This window comes from Rhinolophus sinicus, linkage group LG02 (assembly GCF_036562045.2).
Source record: "Rhinolophus sinicus isolate RSC01 linkage group LG02, ASM3656204v1, whole genome shotgun sequence".
NCBI classification, from domain to species: domain Eukaryota; kingdom Metazoa; phylum Chordata; class Mammalia; order Chiroptera; family Rhinolophidae; genus Rhinolophus; species Rhinolophus sinicus.
In genome coordinates this window covers 6721114-6737921 of record NC_133752.1, presented here as the reverse complement: position 1 = coordinate 6737921, position 16808 = coordinate 6721114, and positions in this window count along the sequence as shown.

The following is a 16808-nucleotide window of genomic DNA, read 5'->3' as shown; positions in this document are numbered from 1 at the left end:
TGTTTAAATCCTAGCGCCCAGTGGGATGGTATTAGAAGGCAGGCCTGTGGTAGGTGATTAGGTCATGAAGGGAAGCCCTCATGAATGTGATCAGTGCCCTCCTAAAAGGGACCCCAGAGAGCTTTCTCACCCCCTTTCCCACAATGTGAGGATACCCATGAGAAGATGGTCAGTTATGAACCAGAAAGGGGCCCTCACCAGACACGCAATCTGCCGGCACCTTGAGCTTGGATTTCCGAGCCTCCAGAATTGTAAGAAATACATTTCTGTTGTTTCAGCCACCTGGTTTATACTTTGTTACAGCAGTCTGAACTAAGACAGTATGGAATATAGTAAGCATGTAGCTAGCAAATGTTAACTTGTAATATTACTGCTTCTACACGATTTATATTAATAATTCATAGTGTATTTTTCACTATGACTCAGCATCCATACCTCAAAAGAAGGTAAGTCTGGAAGTTTAATAAGAGTTCCGTAGAAAATGGAAAAAAGGCAAAAGCTTACATTTCTAATTAATTATGACATAATTATCAATGAAATCGTCAAAACGACCCTGAGGTAAAGTGGAAGGGGACTGGAAAGTTACACAGAGGAAAGAAATGCCTGTGGAACATTTTATAGACCAAATTAGTTTGTCCTCATAAATGTTTCCAGTAGTTCTCAGTTCTGAGCCCTATCTGTGCACCCTACATTTGAAGCAAACCCAACTGAACCCATCCACTGAATGTGTGCTCTGGCATAATGTCTCCCATATGGCTTTCTCCCTCGAAACGCCATGTACTTGGTATATATCATGCAATACCCACTTACATACCATTTTGTTCTTCATTCATAAATATATTATTCGATCAAATGGCACTCGGCAGTCTTCAGAGTGAATTATAATCATATATAAATTCATGACTTGCTAAGTTCCTTCACATCCCGTTACATTCTCCTAACAATGTTACAAATGTTAAAAGGAATTACGAGTGTCTATTACTAGCCTTACAAGACACACGGAAGAACCTGCAATTTAGAGAAAATAAAGTGTTTACTCAAGCACATGTCCAGACAGTACCAGTTCAGAGTTATTGGACTTGGTGCCGTGTTCTTTAAATTATCTCGCACGTTTTAGAAGACGGACTTAAATGTTCCAGGTGGCGAATCGATACTGGTTGAACAGCAGATCTGAAGGTATCTGAAATGTTTAAACACACATAGTTTGAATTCATTTTAACCCCTATGATCTTGATCCCCAGATTCAGGTCAGGAACACCTCTCAGATCTTTCCATGGCCCAGCACAGTTTCAGGATCAGAGCGTCCACAAAGCGCCGTTTTGTTTTAATTGTTGTTTTTTGTTTTTTTTCCCCTTGACTGTTACTGTGTGGTTATGTACTTCCAGACCGACCCTACGTGCAGTAAGGGCAGCGGCCGTAGGTAGTCTGTGCCTGAGGGCCTCAGCTGTCGAGAGCGCTGCCTGGTACTGGAGTAGGGGCGCTCTAAATAGTTGTTGAATGAAACAGAGGTTAACCATCCTGGAGAGGGCCTTGCTGTGTTTCTTGTCAAGGAGCACCGATTTATGACTGTGTTTTTAGAAACAATTCTTAGCTTTCTGGCAGCTCTCTGTAAACCAATTGAGGTTAAGTCTCAGGGAATTGGTTTCTGAGGCGAAAAATTATTCCCCGTCCTGGAGAGGTCAACGAGACTACATACTGGTGTAGGAAAGGGCTGTGACCCGGGCATCAATGTGAATTCCCACATTGCTTGTCTGAATTGTGACACTGAACAAGTTATAAAATCCATCTTCTGTAAAATGGAAAGAATGTTAATTTTTATGAACATTGGGATTAGGAAAGAAAAGTATATGAAGTGACTTCGCATTACAAGCATTTACTAACTGGGGCAGTCATTCATTCTCTTATCTTGGTGTCTTAACGTTCCCTGTTCAATTTTTCTTCGCAAGAGTCAGACAGTGACATGTCTATGAATGTATTTGTCTGTCTCCCTCCCAGCCTAAATGGAAGGTCTAAGAAGAGCAGAGACTATTGCAAACTCTGTCTGTAGGCACTGCTATATTCCCACTTAGAACAGTTTCTGGAATAGAGTAGATGGTCAATTACAACATGGTGAATAAACGTCCCTATTTTTATAAGCCGATGGCTCTTTCGGCATACTTACTCTAAAGCAACACACATGGCGACAATATTATGTTTCATCGAGCCAGGGTCAGACCTTATGCCATGAACAGTTCAGGGAATTTCAGGATTTGGCGGGGGGTGGGGTGGGGTGGGGGGGGATGAATGTGCATCAAAATGACTCGTCTTCTGATTAACTTCAAAGTGCAAAGCCAATTAACAGCACACCATGAAACAAAACCAGGTCTCTAAATTTCTATTCCCATTACTCTGACAACCAAACTTTAGTCAGTAACGGTAGATTGAAAAAACAGTGTCTGTGTCAACCACTAGCATTTCATGTCCTCTGGGAATCTTCGGGATAAAGCTCTCAGGGTGACTTCCTCTTTCACTCTTCCTGTACTTTCTCTCCTTTGCCTTCATCAGTATTTGGGTTGTTTATTTTTATCCCTTTGCAGATCTCCTGGCTTTTTCAATGCTATTTTAAACGATGAGTTTTCATTTTTACACAAAGAATCTTTGCTTCAGTTGAACAGAATGATCTTGATAAACACCCACTCAGCAAAAGTAATAGCTTATTACAGCATGCCTGAAACAAATACTCAAAATCTTGCATGCCCCACGTAGAAACACAAATTAAGTTATTTATGATCATGTTTATGTGGCTCAGGCATACACAGTAAACAGAAAGAAACTAACTGCTCACTGTGACCGTGGCCAACTTGGAGAGACACATCTCTGTGATTTGAAAATCAGAATGTTTATTTTTAGAAGATAGCCGAAAAGTGTGTTCTCTTCCACTAAAAGAATTTCCATCCTAAAAGCACCATTCACTTATAAATATTCTATATTTTCTCTTTTAAAGTTGCCAGACATTTTTTTTTTCTTTTACAACATGTAGATCTCATTTCCATGAGAAAAAGGCAGCTGTGTTCCTAATATAGAGCTGAGAAATAACTGCTTTAAACGTGGGCCCTGACACATTAATTCAAACTTTTCCTGTCTTCAGTTGTTAGACAATCAGCGAAAAGACTTTGGAAAATGTAAGGAGTACTAAAAATATACTTTTCACCTAAGCTTACTATTTTCTTAAAAATAATAAAAAAAAAGAAAAAAGAAAAAGAAAAGCAAAACAGTGAAGCAGTTGTCTTTACTTGTACTTTTTCCCCCCGTTATTTTTCTTCCCGTTTGTATTCCTCCAATAGAACCTTCACACCAGTGAGGGTTTCATCCTGTTTCCCAGTCTTGAATAGGACCATCTTAACCAAGAACGCTTGGAGAATTGAATTTCAGAAGTTACACTTATTAAGGATTAAAACAGGACATTCCAATTAAAATGAAGACTTTTCGAAGAGATCATCAATATTCCCCCAGTGATCCAGTTTTTGCTGCTTTTATTTCTCTTCTATTCTGCATATTTTATGGATGCTTTAAAGTAGTAGCTCAAATTAATACATCTCTGCACCCGTGCTTGGCAGTGTTAACAGTAAATTCATTCTTTAACAGTAAATAATTATGGAATATTAAAAATGACACTTACACAACTTTGACTAAAACTCAACTTTACAAAATGGAAAATTGAAGTTTCGAGAGAGAAAATGCATTTTCATATGGTACCTCCATTTATTGAAATTTTGGAATTCTGATAATATTGAGGGTGATGATGATATATTATGCCCATAAGGGTACAATCCAAGATAACCAATGAAGGATACTCAAGTCAATTATTCTGTTGATTGGTCTACTTACCCATCTAGGATCTGCTTAATGGGCAGTGCATATCTAGAGAACGATGCAGAGGGTCAATTATTTTACTGCCATTGTTAGTAGTTATTCAAAGATTATTATTAGAAACCCAGATATTTCTAAGTCGTTTTCCAGAATTAGTTCTTGAACTTAATATATAATAATCAGAAGCTGATGCATTCAAATAGTGAAAACAAATTGCCCGAAACTGCACAGTAAGTTTATAGCAGAACGAGAGCCCCCAAAGCACCTAATACTGCAGGAGCAGCACTAGATTGACTACTTGATCCCTTTTGAGGGTCAAAACTGTCTGGCCACTTGTGTCCCCACATTTCTTAGAAAAAAAAAATACAGAGTTAATTCTGATTTCACCACTTTTTCCATTTTCCATTAATGTCCTCTTCCTGTTCCAGGATTTAATCCAGAATCCTAATTTCATTTAGTTATATTTCTCAGCTTCCTCTGTCTGTGACACTTCCTTAGTTTTTCTTTGCCTTCTGTGACCTTGAGATGTTTTGAAGAATACTGGCCAGTTATTTTGTTAAATCCCCCCTCAGTGTGGATCTGCCTGAACTTTTCTCATGATTACATTGAAGATACACGTTATTAGAATGATACCACAGAGATGACGTGTTTTTCTCAGGAAAGACTGGTTTTCAAACATTAAATAGTAATATATATATAGACAATATCTTTAGCAATTTTATCACTGTGTTGTTTCTTGCAGCCACCATTTAAAGGTTTCAGCTGTATTATATTTTTTTTGTTCTCAAAGTAACTTCATACATTATCCCTTCCAGTTATTTGAAAAGATTAGTTTCAATTACACACGAGGAAATTGAAACCCAAGAAGATGGTATGGCTCAGAGTCATGCAACTAATGAGCAGCATTACGCCTTACATTTTTGTCTTCAGAACTTTAGCTTACAGTTTTCCCAACAAAGCTCGCCGTGAACACTTAGGGGTCTCATGACCTCAGGGTGTCCTGGAAAGATTCTTTGAACTTCCCATTTCCTTTCTTTTCCAGTCACAAGGCTCTAATGAGACATGTCACTTTCAGTGCCATATGTAAGATTCATGAAGAATGTTTCATCAGCATACTGGACTCCCGTCTCTTCTCCTTCTCTACCTCTGGTGTAAAGCCATCTCTGCATGGCCAAAAGGGACATGAGAGCCCCGTACTTCCTCTAATTGGAGGGAGATATGCCACCACTCAGAGTTGAGGATTCTTGGTGTGCTTTCGAAATAAACCTGACTCCTGAATAATGATTTGGCTCTGCAAAACCCATTGCCTTGGAACCCTGCGGAGGCGCTGCCTCAAAACAGAAAAAATCAAATTTTTCTCTGAATGGAGTCTTAATAACAGTTGGAAACTTCAGCCACCTGCCTATAATTTATTTACAAAGAATCTTTTTGAAGGGAACTATCTTGGAGAATTCTGTGTGGCTTTGATGTTTGCAAAAGTAACCTTGTAAAGACAGAGGATGATAGATAGAAAAGTAGTTACTATACCTATAGATAGAAAAGAAGACCCATTAAAACAAGAAGTCTTGTGTCCAGTACCTCGTAAGTGAGCTTTCGATTTACATTGTTTCCTATGACCACACCCCCATCTTGACCCTAGTGACTCTTTTCATCATTTATGGCCAGTGTCTTAGCTTAATTCTACCATAAGCATCCTTAGACAATGTATTTAGTGAAAGTCAATTTTTTTGGAGGGAATTTGGGAGCCAGGATGTGATACACAGAAGGGTACACAACTATGAAAGGGTGTGTTATGGACTGAATTGATTACCCCTCAAAACTTCATACGTCAAAGCCCTTACTCCAATGTGACTATATTTGAAGATGGGACCTCTAAGGATATAGCTAAGGTTAAATGAGGTCATAAGGGTGGGGGTATAAGGAGTCCTTATAAGAAGAGGAGGAGACACCAGAGCTCGCTCTCTCTCTCTCTCTCTCTCTCTCTCTCTCTCTCTCTCCTCCCCCCCCCCATTTGAGGACACAGTGAGATGGTCATCTGCAAGCAGGAGGACAGCCCTCACCAGAAACCAACGCTGATGGCATTTCCATCTTAGTGTTCTTGCCTCCAGAATTGTGAGAAAGTGTCTACTGTCTAAGCCACCCCACCAATGGTGTCTGGTGGTGGCAGCCTGAGCTGACTGTCAAAGGGTCACCATTAAGCCGGCTATCACAGTGGGCAGCTGAAGTGTCATTGTGCTGGGAGACTGAGAATTGGTGCACCTAAGACTTATCTCTCCCCAAGGGGTGAAGAGGCTGAGATTTCCACACATCAATGCATAGCAGACATTGGCTGATGACTGCTCCTGGGTTATTAATCTCCAGAGTTACATCTAGATATAGAATGGCTTCCTGCAATTTAAAGGGGGAAAAAAAAGATACCTCAGAAACACATGCAGATACTGACAGAAGTGAGTATGACCAGACTGAAAGGAACAGTGAAAGCAAGCAGGACAAATTCAATTCTAGAAACGGTCTTGCTTCTTAACCTTCCCTACAAGGAAACTGATGCCAAAATCTGTACTGTGTGTATGCATGTGTGTGTAGTTGATATATGTGATAGATTCCCACACTGTATAAGATTAGCGGTAAACACGAGGTCCTGTTAACAGTAATAGGCCTGATGGGCGACCTATCAGGTCCACCTGCCTACATTTTCTCTGGCTCAAGCGACATCATCTCCCATCATGGCAAATCCACAGAGTGGTTCACGGATGCCCACAAGAGCATCTGTCAGTATGACAGAGAATCAATCAATCATGCCCTTCTCTTCCAGATTTGGTCCCATTGGTGAGAGTTTTGACTGAGGTCTGATGCCTTGGAAGCTGTTTATAACATAATCACTCCAAGGCAGCTTCAGAAGCTGTCCAAGGAATTCGCTCTTGTTCACATCAACATCCACTTACCCATCTGCATCTCACTTCCTTCCCTGAACCCTTTCACCTAAACACATCAAGTGTTTGTCACTAGGACATGCTTAGGTGTTCTATTCTTCAATCACACTGAAGTTATAACAGTACATTACAGCAAAAGCCAGCCCTTAATACAAACTTTGCAAATCAAATACAGAACTCTTTAAAGTAAAACCACATTTCTTTTTTTTTAAGTTTTAAACTCACTCTTTTAGAGCTTAGCTGTAGATCGTAATAAAAATCAACATAATATAATACATAAAATAAGAAGTATCGTATTATAAGAAATATGATATGTGGGTATTATAAAAGTTTCCTCTCATAATGGTAACAAAAAGCTTTGTAAAGTCTATGTAAATAAATCTTTAAATGTCACCAAAGGACAGAAATATATCTCAGTAGAATGCAAAGGTAAACTATGTTTTTTTAAAATATAAAGACACGTCCTTAATATGTCAATTCTCATTTAAAAATTATGTATTTTTGTGCCCTGATAAAAATACTACAAAGATTTTACTATAAATTAAATAAAGATATTCTTAAGTTCAAGTGGAAAATCAAACATTTATGAATAGTCAGAAAAAATGTTTGAAAAGAAAAGTAATGAGGGAGTATCTGGTAATTACACTTAATCATAAAATCATAGAAATATATAATGTATTACTGTCACATGAATAGACAGAAATCAGTGAAATGGTAGAAAAAGTCTAGGAACAGATCTAATACTTATGAAAATTTTGTATGTAAAAATGGTGCCATTTCTAATCAGTGGAGAAAAGATAAGTTATTTAAAAATTGTTGTTGAGAGACCTTCGTAGCCATCTAAAAAAGTTTTTACATTAGATTTTTCACCTCGTACGTCACGCAAATATTTAAATTAGGAAAAATAAACACACATTCTAAAAAGCATTGGATTAAAAAGTATTTGAAGTGGGAAAAAACTCTGATGTAAATCTTAAAACTTTTAAAAGAAAATAATGTAAATACAACTGTAAATAAACTAAAACAGAAAATGCTGCCTCACTAAAAACTCCAAATCGTAAAATGTGAAAAGTCAAACAACAAGCTGAGAAAGTACAATTACTTGTGCATAGTTAGTTTAATCACAGGCCAATTTCTTTAATTTAATATGTAATGAGCACTCAGAAAGAATAAGAGCAAATCCAACACCCAGTAGACAAAAATGGGCCAAAACTATGAATAGCGCACAGAAAAGGACAAGTGGTCTTTAAAAAACATGAAAACATGTTCAACCTCAATTATAAGGAGAACAGTGTGAGATGGAATTTTTATGATCGGCTTGGCAATGTTAGCATGCTTGATAATGATGTGTGTGCAGAAAGACTTGTATTGTTGATGGCATGGTAAATTGTGAAAATCATGCTAGAACACACAACAAAATCTTAAGTGGCCATACTTTTAGGCTGAACAATTATATCCCAGGAACATATTCGATAGGTATCTACAAACATGTAAGAGGAGCAAGTTAGAGGAAGAAACTGTGTCTGATAACTGTTTTTCAATTGGGAGCAATTTAAATAAAGTATAGCACAAGCGTGTGATGCAATAGGATGCAGCTGTAAAAGAAGGTATTTTTTTATTTTAAAGTTTAGATAAGAATAGTCTCATAATGTCCTTCCTCAAGTGAGAAAAGCAAAGAATGGAGAGAATAAGAATGCTGCCATTTGTGGAAAAAACACATAATCATATATTTACTTGTAGGTACCTCATAAGTGCTATTGAATAGTTTAGTCCTAAAGAGATTTGAAAGATTATAGTTATTATTATTAATTCATTATGTAGTAAATATTCGCTTCAATGCACACACATTTCCTCTCTCATTGTATTTAATATCTTCCTGCATCTTTAACCTTCTGTTTAATATCTTTTTTACTTTACCTAAAGGAAACCCTTCAGTATTTCGTTCAGTTTAGGTCTGGTGGCCACAAATTATTTGTGTCTGTTTGCTTGAAAATATGTTTATCTCATCTTTATTTATTTATTAAAAAATATTTTCCCTGGATGTGGATTTCCAGATTAGTGGTTACGTATTTCCAGCAACTTATATATAACTTTTCATTGTTTTCTGCTTTCTTTGAGTCTAAGAGAAGTCAGTTGTCAGTCTAACTTTTGTTCCTTTCAAGGTGCTAACTAAACATGACTTTTATTTTTTCTACTTTGTTAGGTTGGTTATTTTCTAGCTGCCTTTAATTTTTTTTTTGTCTTTGTTTTTCAGCACTTTCATTATGATATACTTAAGCGGGATTTTGTTTTTTTTGTTGTATTTGTCTTTTTTGAATATCTTACTCAGATGTTTTGCTACTGCCTCATGAGTCTGAGCTATTTGATGTGCTTCATCAATTTCAGAGAATTCAAAGCATGAACTCTTTTTTTTTAATTGAGATATAATGGATATAACTAGCATATACCATTATGTTAGTTTCAGGTGTACAACATAATGATTCCATATTTGTATATATTGAGAAATGATCACCACAGGATGTCTAGTTAACATCTATCACCGTACATAGCTATCCTTTTTTTTTTCTTGTGATGAGAAGTTTTAAGATCTACTCTCTTACAATAGCTAAGACATGGAAGCAATCTAATTGTCCACAGTGGGATCAATAGATACAAAAAATGTATATATACCGGGGTGCCAAAAAATGTATACGCATTTTAAGAGATGGTCAACATTACTCAAGCAGTAGGTTGCCGTAATCAGAAGTGTCTGGATGCTGATGGGAACCACTTTGAGCTCCTCTTGTACTTGCAGAAGTCAAACGTGACTTGTATTCATCTTTTGTTATTGGTACATATTGAGTATTACAATTTTAATAGATTTTTTTCCTTTCTTAAAATGTGTATACATTTTTTTGCCACCCTCTACACACACACACACACACACACACACACACAGAATGGGATATTATCCACCATATGAAAAAGAAATCTTGCAATTTGTAACTATATGGATGGTCTTTGAGGGCACTGACTAAGTGAAATAAGTCTGAAGTAGAGAGAAACGTACCATAAAATCTCACTTGTATGTGGAGTTTAAACTCTTCCTCCCCAAACCACCATCACAACAAAAACAACAGAGCTCATAGATACAGAAAACAGAAGAGCAGTTTCCAGAGGCAGGGGGTGGAGGTGGGTGGGTGAAGGTGGTCAAAAGGTATAAACTTTCAATTATAAATTCTTTAAATATTATTTCTCCCCATTATCTCTTCACCCTCCTCTGGGACATCATATCATATATTTTAGAAATTTACCCCATATTCTATATATCTTTTATATTTTTTATATTTTATTTTTTGTCTTTCCAGTGTAGTCTAGATATTTTCTTCTGACTTAGCGTCCACCCTCGGCTTTATATTCAACCTTCAACTATGTCCAATTTGTGTCTAATCATTGTCTCATCTGTTATGGAATCAATCCTTTGAGTTTGTGATGTAAATTATCAGACTATCCTGTGGGTCTGTATGGTCATTAGATTTTCTTGATTTTTCATGTTTTTTTCTTGTCTCCTCATGAGACATGATTCTTTTCAAAAGCTAAACATGATTTACACTTACATGAGAAAATAAGTTGAAGCCCGCCATGTGGCTATCTTCCTCCAGAGAAGGCTTGTCTTTCTTATGGCAGATGACTCCACGCATGAGAAATACAGTCTTAACTTATCTAATTTAGAGATGATTGTAATTCACAGTTGGGCTCCATTCCCTGTGTGAGCTGGTCTATATTTCACCATTAGTTCCCAGGTAGAGCCTTTCTGGGTCCAAAACCACAGCTCAGAGTATCTAGCAGGGCCCCTTCTCCTTAGTGGACCCACGCGTGTCCTGCCTCCCCTGCAGCTCTAAGAGGCTTTCACAATATCTGCTTGACTCCTGGGTATTTCAGCTGCTTTTTCTGGAATTCAACTGTTGTCATTAGGGAAAAAGGACATAAAAGCCAGTTTTACTTTTAGGTCTCCTTTTTCTTCTGGATAGATAGTGGCTTCATAAATATTCACTTCTGGGTTTCCTGTCTAATTCTCTCAAGCAGATTGTTAAAACTATTATCATCCAATCTTTCTTGGTTTTTCACACTGTCAGCGTGGGTTCAAATCATGTTTGATCCAATTACAGGAAGTTGATGTTTTTCATGTATTTGTAAAATTGATGGTGATGAGTATTAAAACATTCATAACTTTTTATCTTCTTTTATAAATTATTAAAAGTGACATAACTATTTTATTTGATGTGTAGATATTTACAGTTTATCACACATTATATCCTTTGTAATTCTCTGAAATTTTGATGAAAACTATTTAGAATAGCATTTGAATTACCAAATATACCCTCATGGAAATTGTAATTCAGCTTTGAATCAAGAAAGTGATAATTATAATATCATTGATATGTCTGTTTTCATTTGAAAGGGAAGTGGGATATCAGAAGTTCCAAGAACATTCAAGTTCAGATCCATTGTGTAAAGAAAACCAGATATACATTGGAAGAGATACCAATGTCTTTTTAATATTTAATGTACTTTACAGTGTTGGAAATACTGAGTGGTTATGTGTGAAGGAATCTGCAAATAAAGAGAGTTCAGATGTGGTTACCTCATTTTCCTTATTGTTGATATTCTTATTTTTCAATAAGGAAAACATTGTCTTTTGTTGTTCTTTTGTTTGAGAAAGAAGACTTGAGTCATAGTACAGAGTAAATAGTAGAAAGAAAGGTATTTTATGTTTGAAAATAAGTTGGAAAGTTATCACAGCAGCAGGAGCAAGAAGTGATTTGATTATATGGTGATGGAAGGAGAACTGACTCTGGGTGGTGAATACACAATGCAATATATAGATGACGTATTATAGAAATCTACACTTGAAACCTATGTAATTTTACTAACCAATGTAATCCCAACACATTTAATAAACAATGGAAATGAGTAAAACAAATAAACAAACAAACAAACAAAAACTTCCCATTGGGTTTTAACAGTTTACTATCTAAACCTGGTTGGTATGCTGCAAGGATATATTTCAAAATGCTTGAATCTCCATCCATGAACCATGGCAAATTTTTTTTTAAAATTTGATAAAGAATTAGCATGTCCTTTGCCACCCGATTTACATAGAGATTTTGTCTAAAGCATCTTGAAATGGAGAAATGGCTTGAATTTTTAATTTAGTATTTCACTATCCCATCTATATTTTCAGCTTTAAAAAAACAGATTTCTTTCATTGTTATAAAATGTGTCTTGGCACTGTCAGGGACTGCATGGCTTCTTGCTACTTACTACTGTTTAGAATGAAATAAATAATGGACGCTTAAAGCTGATTTTTAACTTAAAATATAAATTGAACTTCTAATGTATGTTCTCACAGGAATAGGGAGAAAACAAGTTGCTCTCAGCCTAGAATGTGTGAAACATTTCCAGGAATAAATACATTCAGTAAAGAGCTCATGGAAGTGGATTAAGAAAAAAAAGATCAAATCAGAAAATTTCCTAAAATGCCCATAGTTTAGAAAATGCAGTTAAACAATTGGGTGAATTATCCATAGAGTGACAAATATCAGCCATTGCTGTTTCCAGGGAAAGGTCTATTGCTAAAGCGAGTTTTGAAAGGTGCAGAAAATATGACTCCACTTCAAGGAGACCTGAGCAGTAAGCTTCAAGGAAAGAAGTTTTATCTGGGAAGGCCTTGAGTGATTAGCCCATCCGTGTTTCTATCGTATCTAACTACTGCAAAAAAAATTACCTGCTTTTGTATTTTAATATCTCAAATAAAATGCTATAAAGACCCAGTGATTCCCTGGCTGTCCAGCACTTCTTCTAACCACAGTCAAAATGAAAGAAGCATTTACTGAATACCTATCATTTGTACCAAGTTCTGTGTTGAGCTATGGTGGGACAGGTTGACAACTATCAGAGTTGACACTCTTTGTATCTAGTAAGAGGGGTGGATAAATATAGTTTCATCAGTGCTGTCATGGAAATTTGTAAAAGTGGCAAACTATCTGAGGTGGTCAAAAAAGACCTCCAGGAAATAGTTTTATTGAGCTGGGTCTTGTATAAAAATAGCGATAATCAATAGTCATCAGTGATTGAGCATTTGTACTGGGGGTTAAACATACTGCCTCATTCAATGTCTTCCAAATCACCTTTATTATCCCTACCTTACAGACAAGGAAATGGGGGTACAGAAAAGATCAATAAGTCACCTAAGGTGACAGGGTAGTGAATATTGGGGATGTTTTGTCTCCAAAATTATGTTATTGATGTATTAATCATGAGTTAAACTTGGCAAGATAGATTGTATTAGAGGGAGCAGCTCCTGCAGTCCTCTGAATTCTCTCCCAAGGTGAATTCACATAAGGTCAGCCTTTTTCAGATTTGGAGTTCAATTGGCCTATGGGTGAAAGTGATTTTATTGGCCTAGGTCATTAATGAAGTGCTTTAATGTCCAAAGAGCAGGATGACCCTCTTTAGAGAGGTCTGTGTGGAGGAACTGAGGATGGTATCCAGCCAATGGCTAATGGAGAATTTCAACTTTCAGTCCAACTGCCCATGAGGAACCCAGAGTCTCAATATTACAACCCATGAGGAAATTAACGCAACCCAGCATCATGTAACTTTAGAAGCAGATCTTTTTCTAGTTAAGCCTTCAGAGAAACCCGAGTCCTGAGCATCATCTTAATTGCAGTCTTGTGAGATAACCTTAAGCAGAAGACCCAGCTAAACCATGCCCATTCTCTTGACCTGCAGAAGCTGTGAGATAATAAACATGTTGTTTAAAGGAACTAAGTTTGTGTTGATTTGTTACACAGCAACACACAACTAGTACATTGCCTATGCAGTATCTGAGATCATTTGTATGGGTAGGTTCTTCTCTGGATACAGTGCTCGGGGTATACAGCCACAGAAATAGAGCATTCCTAAAAAAAAGAAAGGGGAGAGAGAGAGAGAGAGAGAAAGAGAGAGAGAGAGAGAGAGAGAGAGAGAGAGAGAGAAACAGAGCCTTCCTTCCTCTTGTCTGTTCTTTGAGTAAGAAGGAAGTCCCAAGCTAGTAGGCTAGATTCTGGCTACCTCTTCACAAGCTACCAAGATGGCAAATTTTTATCTATTTTTCTGGGACCTCTAAATATTTACCTCAAATTTGCCAAACTCTGTACCACTCAAGACATCTTGAGTAATCCTGGTTCAAAGATAGTTTGATATAGTAGTAAGTGTGTGTGCTTTGGACCAAATATGTCAACATTTGAGTCTTCTCTCTATCATTTATATTCTGATTCTCAATTTGTTCATTTGACAAATGAGTATAGGAACATGGGCTATTATTGAATTGCAAATAACATATGTTTATCTAGTTATAGAATAATATGCATTCCTCTTGCCATGTGCTGGCTTCTCAATTGATATTAGCTATCAGTAGTTTTATACCTATTGTTGCATGTCCTTTAAGATTGCATTTCAATTGATTTCCTATACTCTTCGCATATCTCATTTCTGCCTTCCTAGCTGAAATATCTGCCAGAAATGATTACTGGGTAATTTATTCCCCAACTTTTTTGAACATTCACTGGATGCCAGAATTTATATATGAGTTTTGACAATTAAGTTCGCGAAATTGTTGCAGCAGTGTCGCTAGCCCTTTTTTTTATATCAAAGGGTTTATTCGTTATGAATTTGTACCAACTGGACAAACATTTAACCAAGTTTACTATTTGGAAGTGCTGAAAAGGCTACATGAAAAAGTTAGACGACCTGAACTTTTCGCCAACAATTCATGGCTCTGCATCACGACAGTGCACCAGCTCACACGGCTCTGTCTGTGAGGGAGTTTTTAGTCATTTAACAAATAACTGTATTGGAACACACTCCTTACTCACCTGATCTGGCCCCCAATAACTTCTTTCTTTACCCAAAGATAAAGCAAATATTGAAAGGAAGACATTGTGATGACATTCAGGATATCAAGGGTAATATGATGACAGCTCTGATGGCCATTTCAGAAAAAGAGTTCTAAAACTGCTTTGAAGGGTGGACTAGGTGCTGGTGTCAGTGCATAGCTTCCCAAGGGGAGTACTTCAAAGGTGACTGTAGTGATATTCAGCAATGACATATGTAGCACTTTTTCTAGGATGAATTTGCAACTTCATAGTCTGACCGTGTGTGTGTGTGTGTGTGTGTGTGTGTGTGATTAAAGCCTATGACACTGAGACACTGTTATTATTAATAAATTCATTTCTTAGAGTGAAAATTGGGATCTTAGATTGTCACTAGTATGATGAACATTCAAATCCACATCCTACTTCAAAGTAGAAGGTTCTTGGGACAATGTCATATCAGAATTTACACACCATTAATTTTGGATCTTTCCGACATATATGCCAAAAATGCATATGGTAGGCAGGATTCTAAATATATCCCCTTTTGCAGACTCCTTTGAATGGGGAAAGAACCCATGAATATGATCAGTGTCCCTCCTAAAAGATGTTGCTTTTTATGGCAAAGGAAACAATGTTTTGCAGATGTGATTAAGGCCCCTAATCAGATAATTCTAATGTAAGCCAAAAGGCTGTTATCCTGAGTGGCCCAGACCTAATCGTACGGGCCCCCTCAAGGAAAATCAAGGCGATCAGAGATGGATGAAGTCAGAGAGATTTGAAGCAGTGTTCATGCTCTCTCTTTTGTCTTAAAGAAGAAAACTGTCCTATTGTGGAGAGGGCTGTACGGCAGGTAATGGCAACTGGCTTCTGTAAGCTGAGGACCTCATCATGCAATCAAAAGGAACTAAATTTTGCCAACAGCTGGTGAATCTGGAAGAGCCTGAGCCAATACAATGATTTCAGCCTAGTGTGACCTTGAGTAGAGGACCCAGCTAATAGGGGCCCGTGATCTTGATTATGGAAACTGTAAGATGATATACTTGTATTGTTTTCAGCTGCAAAGTTTGTGGTAAATGGTTATGCAGCAATAGAAAACGAACAGGCACATATGGGAAAAAATTTTTCTCTGAAATGAAACCTTATGTTATAAAGGTTTCTTTCTTTAATAACTGAAGTCATTAAAGTTGTGTCACTATCCAGCTCAAAATGTTTCTTGTCATCTAACCCCAATTCTGCCGAGTCTCTGTGAACCAAACCAAGCAGCCAGCATTTGTTCCATCCAGCTCAATTTGTGTCCTTATTTGGGGCTGACCCAGTTAAAAACTGGTCAGCAATTAACAAGTAATTTGCCTGAGTCATCATTCTTGAGCGTTCATTTCTGAAAGGAGGCTTTGTCAAAATGTCAGTCTTTGTATTCTGCTGTGCCTATATCCAGTGACTTTCCAGTTCCTGCTGAATAAGGGAGCTAAATATGCATTTCTATTTTTGCTACTAATTAAATGTGCATGACATAGCGAAGTTGAGAAGAGCAGGGCTTACCAGTGTTTTTGTTCCCATCGTGGTGTATGCTGGACACCAGTCGAGTGAGGCCACTTTGAGTACGTCCCACTGTTCACTTCCTATATCAACAATATGTCCTGGGAACGAAGGAGGGCAACATTCACATAATTGGACTTTTTTCACATGTCATCTTCATGGTCAAGAGAGAAGTGACAGGGTACGGAAAGGACCCTGCAGTTTTGGGATTAAGAAAGTTTAAGGGAAATACGTTATAATTCTTATAAAACACTTGACCTTGGAAAGGTCATTTAACCCATCTAAACTTCAAGTTTCTCGTCTGTACTTAATAAATCCCTTTGCTCTTTCCCTTCACATCATAACTCACCTGAATAAATGAGTGTTTCTATTATTCTCTGCAATGTCCTTCTCACCCATTTCATTTTCTTTATCTCCACTTTTTAACTTCCTCTGGCCAAAATAATTTCATCTGTACTATTTAAACAGTTTCACTGTCTCCATTTTTTTTTTTTTTTTATCTTTCCAATTTATCCCTCATGCTGAAGCCAGAATTATCTCTCCCACATACATTTGTGTAGGTGATGAATCTCCCTTCTTAAAACCCCCCATTATT